This window comes from Juglans regia, chromosome 7 (genome assembly GCF_001411555.2).
Source record: "Juglans regia cultivar Chandler chromosome 7, Walnut 2.0, whole genome shotgun sequence".
Classification (NCBI taxonomy): Eukaryota; Viridiplantae; Streptophyta; class Magnoliopsida; order Fagales; family Juglandaceae; genus Juglans; species Juglans regia.
In genome coordinates this window covers 30,989,004-31,000,849 of record NC_049907.1, presented here as the reverse complement: position 1 = coordinate 31,000,849, position 11,846 = coordinate 30,989,004, and positions in this window count along the sequence as shown.

Below are 11,846 nucleotides of genomic sequence, written 5' to 3'. Positions count from 1 at the left end.
ATCATGATTTTATGCGATGAAACATGTATCACGACGTTTATGAAAGAATGCGATTTCGTTTGAAATCTATGATACGATATGACAAGTATGTATGTGATTTCTTTTGAAATCTATGAAATGACAAGTATGCAAGTATGATTTGATAAAATATGTAACGGCCTATGTTATGATATGAAAACGGTACCTATGTTATGGGCATATTGCATTGCCAGGTCGTGCATGCTGGTAGTGCACCCAGTATTGTCTTCCTTATGTATGGATTCCACAACCCGCGGCCACGGGCGGAATCGGAATCTTTTTAGATTCGCTAACCCTAACTCACGGGGGTCAACAGTGGGTAACGGCCTATGATAAGTGAAAGATAAGTTAATGTTCATGCTCATGTTATTTATGCATGTATTTTTGAATACGCACGCTTTCCAAGACACCTTATGTTTATTTATGTTTACTGTATGATGTGTTGCTTATTGAGTATTCGACTCATTTTAGTTTGTTTTCATGTTTTTAAACCCCCCCAGGTGATGACATTTATGAAGATGAGACTGCAGGACAGGACTTGACTCCGGGAGACAAGGCTGAGACCTAGACAGATTTTGCTATGATTATTTCTATGGTTTAAATGAATTATTTTGATAAGCACATAAGACTTCTGTATTTTTTTAATAAATGCTTCCGCAGACTTTATTTTAAATTTTCAGTATTTATTGAAGTTTGTTATTTTATGGAATTCTTTCGTATCTGGCGCGTTGTTAAAAAGGAAAAACTTTTTATATTTAAGTTTAGTAGTAGCACACTGGCTCCTCGAAAATTCTAAAATGTCTTTTCGGGAACGGGGTGTTACACAAGGCCTTCCCAAAAACCCTAGTTCATAAGAAATAAGACATAATTTATGTTGCACTCTTCCATAGCTTGTATCACGTAGATGATCATTGGATCTCCTTCTTTCAAGCCTATTTTGAATATTTGGCTCTTGCTAGACTCGTCCCAAGTGGATTGCACCAATCATTACATTGCTTCCTTGATCTCCTTAGCTCTTGATCTTATAATTAGCCCATCTAGAACATGCAAATGTTCTAAATGATCATCTCACTCGAGATTTTCATCTCATGTGCTTGAGAAAGAATCTCACCGTGAGGTTCCTTCTTAGCTTAGAGCCGTGTCCTTCCTTGCGAGTGGAGAGTGTATGGTCATCGTTTGGTTAGAAGGAAAGTGTGAGAAAATCCATTGTGTTGTGCAAAGAAGTAGAGTGTAGAGAAAAATGCTTAGAATCTGAAAATGGCAAGAAGGAAAAGGCATGGGCATGTGGCTTATGGCCTTTTTATAGCCTTCTCTCCTCATGAATTGTGGCACCCCAGCCTCCGCTTGAGATTGGATGGTGATCGAAACGCCGGGACATGTAACACATGGCTACATACCCCTTGTATATGACAGATAATATGCAATGCTCTTAGGTAAACTAGCAGTATGCAATAAATAATGTAGCTGAATATCAATGATTCATGTGAAACTAGGCAACACCTAAAGTAATTGCCTTAACACATGGTATCGTAGACTATGCATAACCCAAACATTGCAATTATCAAAAGATTTCATTTCATAATGTACCCAAAAGGATGAACATGTTCTTTTTCCCAAAACACAGGACCAACCAAAATATTGTTCCACAAAAGTAACTTCAAGTCATGTCCATCTTCCACAAAATGTTCCAATTTCCTGTGGTCCCATTTTTTTTCCTTAAAAAATCTTTCTTAATCCAGCTTCTTTCTCTTCTCTAGGAAGTGGTCTTTGTCCCTATTCTTCAACCTCTTGGCCTCCTCTATGAACTGCAAGGCTTCAGAAATAAGTTGTTCAAAATTCTCAATTCTATCCAAAAGAGAGGGCTCAGAGGAGCTCTCGTCAGTCTTGGGCACTTCCTCCCTGATCTGGGGCACCTTGGTCCTCTTGTGCTTTGTCATCTATGTCTGTCACAACTTCTACCATTCTGATTGGGGGAATGGTAGTAGAAACTACCACAATGAGATTTTGAGAAATCTCAACAAGTAAACACACAATATATAATGATTAACATAAGCATACAAGTGGCAAATTGTGGAATGCATGTGTGAACATCTACTTCACACATGACATGACCAGAAACTTGACTTATGCACTTGACCTTTTTCAAAAAACATGTAATAGAATTCTTTGACTTTTCAGAAAAACATTCTTTTGTCATCATTTCATATCTTGTTAATCACGTGATCCGAAACATATCGTATCATATCATATCATATCACATTATTCAAATCATGTGATCCATACCATGTAGGCTCATTGCCTTGTTATTATAACACATGTGGATAATCACGGTTCCCCTATGCACCGCGTGTTCCTGCTAGTTACGGCACCACCAACGGTCCGTACACCGTGGTTAATATGTCTTAAACATATTCATATCATAATAACACGACAGTACTTCGTCGAGTTACTTGCCTTAGTCATGGCACCCACTAGCATTAGGTGCTACCTCGCTCTAGCATCTTTTCAAAAAAGACCCATTTGAGGCACGCTAATGGTTCTTTGTCAACTCAAGAGTTACTACTCTATTCTTAAGCACTCCAGAGTGGACAGAGGAGTTCCACTAGGACAATCCCCCATCCTAGCATTTGGGGTTATGACAAAACATTTTTGACACTTTTCTTTTTCTTTGAAAAAACTTGTACCCATATGCAAGTGATATGAGACTTAAGACGTAACCCTTTTTCATATTAGACATGTGACACATGAGATGCCGTGCATGAACTCATTGATCATAACATATTCAAATCATGGCATGTTAACATGGGACATGTGAAACATCCAAAACAACTTCATGAATATAAACAGAAATGTCATGGCCGAAACTTCTAACGCATGTAATCATAGGAAATCTTCACTTAACACGTTCCATACTTGAACCATATTAAACAAAGTCATGGCATAGATGGATTTAACATAAAATCATGGTAGCATCATAGGAATTCGAAGCATACAATATCACAATAGTCGAAACTTCAAGATGAATGACATATCAACACAACAACAAGCAAAACTGAAACATAAGCATGTGATTTATGGCATTTTCATCATAGATCTGAAACATATGGCATCTTCTCATGACATTATACAGGTCGAAGCAATAGATTCAACCAAGCAAAGACATAGAATAACATTCAAAGATGAGAATGAAATAAAAGATTTACATAAGCATATACGTATGTTAGTCAAACTAGATTGAGTTTATGCTTACAAAAATCCACGTAACAAAACAAATAGCAAGTTGTAAATCGAAATATAAGTAGTTAGAATGAGGGTTCTAAAAACCTTAATCTGTGTTCTTGAGTGTGTAAGGGTTTATAGGGTTACCACTAGGGCTAGACCATTCAGCTTCTAGAGTTTGGAGTCAAGAAACCCTTCGTTTTCCTTATGTGCTTATCCCAATCATAGAAATATTGTGATAATACTTAAGAGTGGTCGATTACATAGAGGATTTGTGCCCTCCATTTTCGGTTCCAAACATTTCTAGGAAACCCTAGTTTGCTTCACATGAAAAAGTGTTGAAATCGTGTATGCTTCACCATATTCGAACCCTTTAGAGATTTTCATCTCTTCTTGAATTGAAAATGTGTTGTGTGTGAAGAAAATAAAGGACAAACTGAGTCATCACCGTGTCTTTTCCTTGCTAGTGCCAAGAATCCTCTTTGAGTAAAGCCTCTCTTGTTTGGATGGAAAGAAAATGAGAGAAAGTGAGGAATCTTCAAGTGAAGGTGTGAGAAAGTGTGGAGAAGATGAGAGCACATGCAAGAATCCAAAAATAGCCAAGAAGAAAAGCCCTAGGCGTGTGACTCTCTTTCCCTTTTATAGAATTTTTCCCCTTCCCTCATTGGTTGCTTGAGAACTATTGCGTGTGTGACAAGTGGCATTTTTCTTCTTCCTTTTTCTCTTTAGCTGAAATGACCTTTGGAGTTCCCATCACTAGATTGCATTGGGAAAGTATATGCATGTGGGTGACATGTGGGGTTCTCCCCCTTGGCCGAAACCCTCTATTCCCTCTTATGCCTCTTCCACTTCTTAACCAAATGTATAGCTCCTTTAGGGTAAAAGTGTAAAACCACCTTATGCCTCTTCCTTTTCTCAACAAACAAACATTTGCATTAGTGACACTTGGCATGGGCGTGTGCCATGCTTCTTGCCACCCACTATCTTCTCATTTCCCAAGTTGTTTCTTCATCTTCCTTTGCTTCTTTCCTAGGTGACTTTCCATATGCCATTGGTCCATTTTGTGACCTAAGTGACAAGTGGGAAGTGAGAGTGTACTTGTGAGTGTGGTGGCCAAAATTCTGAGGGTAGAGTAGTCTTTTGTGCAAAAGTCCCTTCCTCTTTTGTTCTAGAAGTTCATTGCATGAATGAAATGTGACAAAATCTAAAGAAAACCTTGAGTGTAAGCAAAATTCAAAATCCCTCTTTGTCCCATTGATTTCCCCATGCAAATCCCTTGAAAACATCCCTTTTATCTTCCCTAGGCACCACTTTCTATGAGCATCAACATTGGAACTCGAAATTGTGCCAAAGGCCATGGTGTTGGTGTGTAAGTGGGGTTTGGCCGAATGTCCCTTGATTTTCCCTAGGTGATCTTGTCATTTGGACTTCTAGAAGGCTTCTAGCATGAATGACAAGTGGCATACCCACTAGGGTAGGTGTGCAAGCCCTTCCTTTAGCTTCCCAAACACTCCTCTCTCCCCCCCCGCCCCCCCTAGCCCACTATTATGACTAGGTACATAGTGCTTTTCATGTGTGACACATGGAACTAGTGGCAAGGGTTTGGATCATAGGCCAAATGCATCTAGGGTTTTTTTGGGCTTGGGCTTCCTATAGTGGCCGAAACTTACTTGGCTTAGTTGGCCTTCTTTTGGGCTTCAGTTGCTATTTTACAAAACCAAGGCTTAAGTCCAACTAGACATATTCTCATGGCCCTAAAATACTAAAAAGGCAATGAAAACAAACATGGATGTAATTCTAACCAAGTTTTGGGTTATCACATGAATCCGATTGGTTGGTCAAAGGCATGTTGGCCATGTGGCATGGCCTTCTTCCACTTGAATATGAAATCTTCACCATTGGGTGGTTTGGGAAGTGCAAAGGCCACCTTGGAAAGTGGCGTGTGCCTTGCCCTAGGTTAGCCTAAAAGTCTCTCTTGCCCCTCTCTAAAACATCCAGGTTCAATGAACCTCATGTGTAGAAACGTAAAAAGACTCGGAGCCCCTTCATCCTCCCAAGAAGGAGTGTAAGTGTGCATGCATGCCAAGTGGCACTGGCGTGTGGAGCTTCTCCTAGGTGCCGCCCCCTTCTCTCCTTTCCCCATGCAAAATCTTTTCCTCTCCCTTTTTGCGTGTTTCCTAGGTGTCTCTTCCTTTTACCAAGCCTTCTAGAATGTCCAAAGGATGACATGTGGCAAGTGAGGGTAGTGGTTGGGTGAGGGTAGCCGAAAATCTATGGTTAGAAGTATAATTTCGTGTGATGCCTTTTCCATGTCCCTAAGGCAAATCTTCTAGAACCTTTCTTCCACCAATAAATGAGTGACAAATGCATAGTGGGTTGAAAATGCCCTTGGGTGGGCGTGTGGCTTAGAAATCTGAATGCCTCTTGGTGTTCCCCATGTAATCCTTAGGAAAATCAGCCCTTTAGTCTTCCCATGCACCACTTCCCTATGTAGATCTCTTGGGATTCTTCAAAATTACAAATGGCTTGAGGTGGGTTCCTTGGTGAGTATGAGGCATGTTGGCCGAGTGGCCCTTGGCCTCCCCAGGTGAATCTCATGATTAACTTTTAGAATCCTTCATGCATGGATGACATGTGGTAAGTCCAATGGCTTGTCACTAGGGTAGACGTGCAAGCCTCCCTTGGCCTTCCTAAACCCTACTATCTCTCCCTTATCCCACTATCACATCGAGATCCATGGACTATGTATGCGCGACCAGTGGCACAAGCCACATGGTGTTGGGCGTGACCTATGTTCCATTGGGGCTTTTGGGCTTAAGCCCACCTAGTTGGCCAAAAATGCAAGGGCTTAAGTGGCCCTTCTCTTGGGCTTTGGATGCCTAATATTGAGGCCCAAGGTCTTAATCACTCTATGCCTAATTCATGGCCCTTGATAAAATAAAAATTTAGACAACGAAAATATAGATAAAAGTCTAGCTAAGTCCAGGTTATCACATTATAGAACAATGAAAAATATAAACAAGAATTATTAGCATTTTGAATAATCATTCAAAAGAGTATTGCATGATTTGAGTAAATGAAAAATAAGATATACTACATTCTTTGCACAAGAGAAATAGTTACACACTCTTCGGAAAAAAGACAAGGAAATGATATGGCAAAGAAAAAATAAAACATTAATACAATCATACATGACAAAATCTTATGCTTCGCTACATAGTTGTCATAAGTGGTTGACGATGTATGTTTGGAGTTGATAATGGATTTTCCTATCTCTAATATCATAATGACATTGAATAAACTCACTAAATTCAGTTGTAGGGCTGAGTGACACTTGCTCATGTGGCTTTCATTGAGTTGTTCATATTCAAAGTTTTCAAATCCATTGTTAACTTGTTCATCTTCAATGATCATATTATATAAAAATATGCATACCATCATAATATCATTGAGTGTTTCAATGATCAAACTATTGCAAATTGTGCTTGAAGCGCACCAAAAGCATGCTTCACATCCTTCCACGTTGACTCTTAGGTTGTAGAAAATTGTTTTTTCTTGTTTCCTTGGGGAGCTGGGATGGTTTTAATAAATGTTGTCCATTGCAGATATATGTTAACAGTGGGGTAGTACCTCATTACATAGTTATAACCATTAATTGTCTAGTTGACATACGGAGTACTCCCTTGAGTAAGGCCAGAAAATATAAATGATTTATCTAATACATTTATATCATTATGAGACTTGGGTAACTCAAAAATGTGTGCAAAATCCACAGATCTTAGGAAGCCACTACTTCTAAAATAATTGTTGGTTCATGGATATGACTAGAGTACATACCATGCCAAGAAGTATGACAATTCTTTGACTTCGAAAGCATGCAATCTATGATCCCTAACATACCTGGAAATCATTGTTTATCACCAGCTGTGAGCAATCTGGCAATATCATTATTGTTGGGTTTCCTTAAGTACTCTTCATAAAAATTTGAAATTATTGATTTAACAAACAATTTTTTACTTTTAATGCATAAGTCTTCCCAATCTTCAAGTATTCATCCATAAAATTAGTTGTAACACCATATGCAAGCATTCTAAGAGCATCTGTAATCTTTTAAAGGGAAGAGAAATCGAGCTTTCTAGAACCATCTCTTCTTTGGACAAAATAAGATTCATGGGCTTCCAATGTAGATTGGATGCGAAAAAAGAACGACTTATTCGAAACCTCATTTGAAAATATTTGTGATGATAGATTGACAGATCAGCAAAATAGACGCGAAAAAGATTCTGGTGGGCTTGCAATTGATCACGCCTGATTAATCTTTGTGATTGTTTAGGACGAGAATGTGAAGTTGATCATTCTTCTTCCATAATAAAATTTTCCACTATCTCAATTTCTTCATCATAATTTGAATCGAGAAGTGTAATTTTGCAAAAAAAAAAGAGCAGTCTATTGGGAGAAAAAAAAATGATTTCACAGAGAAACTTGTATTGAAGTGAATAAAACTATTGGGGGAACTTTCATGTTTTATAGTGAAAGAATATAACCATTGGAAAAACATGGCCGTTAAAAGAATATGTTTGCTAGAATAATAAGACCGTTGGAAGGATATGGCCATTAAAAAATCATACGGCCTTAAGAAAAATATGACCATTGGAATAATATGAATGTCAGAAAAATATATTTATCAGAAAATGTCGTGTTTTAATTTGTATGATTTTTTTAATATGGAATAAATATTCCAATTGTTTTGATAATTAAAAAATAGAAATGAAGCTTAGATATAAATATTTTAATGAAATAAAAATAGATTTAGAGAGTTTATTATTTAATGTCTATGAAAAGTGGTTAACTAAAGTGAGAAAAGTGAGTTGATCTCTATTCAAATTTTAACCACTTCACTACCAATGCTCATACTCGATTTATTTGGAAACCAATGAGAGGCTGATGCAGCAGACTCTCGTTGGCTAGTGTATATTGGCATTTCACACCAACTTGAGTCTAAAAATGCACTTCCTTTCTTTTCATCTCCAACCCCTAGTTGTGCTAAGTGCATCCAGAAAGAAAAGGAAAGGAACGAACTATAGTTTATTTCTTTTTAAAATCAAAATTAGGTAGGGTGTCACACTGTAAAACTAAAAAAAAAAATCCTACTACACTTTGCTTCTTTACATACCAAATGGTCAAAATATTTTTGTCAAGAATGATTTGATTGTTAATGGAAACTGGAAAGAATCATGTTAAGAAGTATAAAGTACTAAATTGATAGGTCCCAAACACAGAGGATAAAATAAATATGCTAAGATAGTTGTTCTCTTCAGGTGAGAATGTACCACAATTTGACTCAACAATATTCGATGCCTCATTCATAATTCTCTTCTGCTTAAATAGCAGAATTACACCGCAATAAAAGGAAACTTGCGGACTGACTTGCGGACTAAGAATCGAAAATGCGGACTGACTTGCGGACTAAGAACCGAAAATACTGCTCATGAAACAGAGCATAAAACAGAATAAAACAGAACTTAAAAATAGAATGAAACTAACGGAAATGTTACTGTGTAACTACTGAAGACTTTCTCATCCGCTTCGTGCGCTCGTGCATACTTCATGCGCGCTTCATGAGTAATTGTTCACTAACCCAGTCATGCTCACTACGCTCGTGGGCACTTCATGCGCGCTTCATGCTTAAATGCTCACTGACCCAGTCACACTGCATGCCTTCTTCACGTACCAGATCATCCCAAATATTTGGGATTTGGTTTACGGAATCTTACTGGACGACGTGGCCTATCATTACTCCCCCCAACCAGCGGATCCTTGTCCTCAAGGATTGTATGCGGGAATTTATCTAGTAATGCCGCAGTTGGTTCCCAGGTGGCATCTTTCGTGGGCAGATGCTTCCACTGCACTAAGCTTTCTTCTAGAAGTTGTCCTCCATGCTTGATCCAGCGAGTGTCCAAAATTGCTTGCGGTTCGAGTTCAACAACTCCTTCATCTGAGATGGGTGGTAACGCTGTCTGCGGTGGCTCTTTAAGGCCGTCATTCTCGCGGTATTGTTTAAGTAACGATACATGAAACACCGGATGGATGCGTGAGCTTTCCGGTAGTTTTAATTTGTACGCCACTGGACCACATTTCTGTAAGATTTCGTAGGGCCCGTAAAAACGAGTAGCTAATTTCTGATGAGCTCGTTTGAAAGCTGTTTGTTGACGGTAGGGGAGGAGCTTCAACAAAACCCGTTCGCCAATGTCGAACGAAATATCCCGCCGCTTGAGGTCTGCGATTTGCTTCATGCGATTAACTGAGCTGGCCAAGTTACTCTTGAGTTGTTGGAGCAGTTCATCTCGATTGAGTAATTGTTGGTCGACCTCGTGAACGGGAGATAGCCCTTCTGTATACGAGGGGATGGCAGGTGGCAGCCTGCCATATAGTGCCTGGAATGGCGTCATCCCTGTAGAACTATGATAGGTGGTATTGTACCAGTATTCTGCCCAAGGTAAATAAGAACTCCATTTGCGGGGCCACTGGTGCACGAAACAGCGCAGGTATTGTTTAAGGCAGCGATTTACTACCTCCGTTTGTTCGTCGGTCTGGGGGTGGTTTGCGGAGCTGAGCTGCAATTTAGTACCCGACATCTTGAAGAATTCTTGCCAAAATTTACTAATGAAAATTGGATCTCGGTCACTAATCACGGACTGGGGCATTCCGTGGAGTTTAACAATTCCTTCGACAAATTTATCCGCCACGTTTTTAGCAGTAAATGGATGGGTTAATGAAAGGAAATGAGCTGATTTACTCAGCCTGATGACAACCACCATAATTGATTTACTCAGCCCGTCCCACACTCTGCACGGAACGGGCAACGGCTGAAGGAGTCCTGCGGGATTTAGTGTTTTGGTTTTGACCTTCTGACATACCTCGCACGCTTTGATGTATTCTTGGACTGATTTATGCATGCCTGGCCAATAGAACTCCTGTCTCAATCGTTTGCATGTGTGTAAGACGCCGGAGTGTCCGCCCATCTTGGTATCATGTAGTTCATGCAGCAGTTTTCCGCGTAGGGCTCTGTCATCTGGAATGACAACCCTGTCTTTGAAGAGAAGTAGCCCGTGACGCCATTTGTATGGTTCGTTGGTCTGGTCAGTTGCCAAACGACCCCGTGAATTGATGTACGGATCTGTCGCTGCGGCTTGCTTGATTTCCTCCCATAAACTGGCTTGCGGAATGAAAATTCCGTGAAGAATGAGACTGCCCTATTTTCGGGATAGTGCATCCGCAACTGAATTTTCACATCCCGGGTGATAGAGTATTTCATAGTCATATCCGAGAAGCTTTGTGACCCATTTTTGTTGTTCTGGTGTGGCGACTCGCTGTTCCAAAAAAAACTTGAGACTGCGTTGATCAGTTTGAATGTAAAATTTCTTACCCAAAAGGTAGGGGCGCCACAAACGTATAGCCTCAATGATGGCTAACATTTCTTTGGCGTACGTGGACCAGGATTTTTTTGTCACTCCCAAGGCTCGACTCATAAATGCTATTGGTTTGCCTTGTTGGGATAATACAACTCCAATTCCGTCGCCGGAGGCATCTGTCTCAATGGTGAATGAGTCGTTGAAATTTGGCATGGCTAATGTTGGGGTTGACGTCATGGCCTTCTTAAGTGCAAGGAAAGCAGTCTCAGCTTCTTCGGTCCAACCGAACTGGCCTTTCTTGAGGAGGTTGGTAAGCGGCCGAGCTATAATGCCATAATTTTGAATGAACTTTCGGTAGTACCCTCTCAGGCCTAAAAAACCACGCAGATCTGAAATATTAGTAGGTCGTGGCCATGCCACCATTGCTGCTATTTTATTTTTGTCCACCTCGACTCCTTGGTTGGTAACAATATGCCCCAAATATTCCATCTCATGTAGCCCAAAGGCGCATTTACTTGCCTTGACAAAGAATTGATGTTGCCTCAATATTTCCAAGGTTTGCCTAACATGCGCTAAGTCTGCACCCCAATTTGGACTATAGATCAATATGTCATCAAAGAAAACTAAGATAAATTTTCTAAGATGAGGACGGAAAATAGAATTCATAATGGCTTGAAATGTAGATGGTGCATTACATAAGCCAAATGGCATAACCAAGTACTCGTAGTGTCCATTATGCGTTCGGAAAGCAGTCTTGGGAATATCAAGAGGATTTACTCGTACCTGATGGTACCCCGCCCGTAAATCGAGCTTGGTAAAATATGTGGCACCGTAGAGTTCATCTAACATGTCTTCAACAGTGGGAATCGGGAATCGATCTTTAATTGTTGCTGCGTTGAGTGCGCGATAATCCGTACAAAAACGCCAATTGCCATCTTTTTTTTTTACCAATAATACCGGTGATGAAAATGGGCTAGTACTTGGTTGAACAAGTCCTGAGTTTAACATTTCTTGGACCTGTTTTTCAATCTCATCTTTTTGATAATGCGCATAGCGATATGGCCGCACATTTACTGGTTCGGTTCCTTCTCTCAATGGAATGTTGTGATCAATCTCACGGACAGGTGGTAAGCTCGAAGGTTCTGTGAAGACATCCGAAAATCCTTGTAGCACCGCTTGCATGCTCGGGTGTATCAG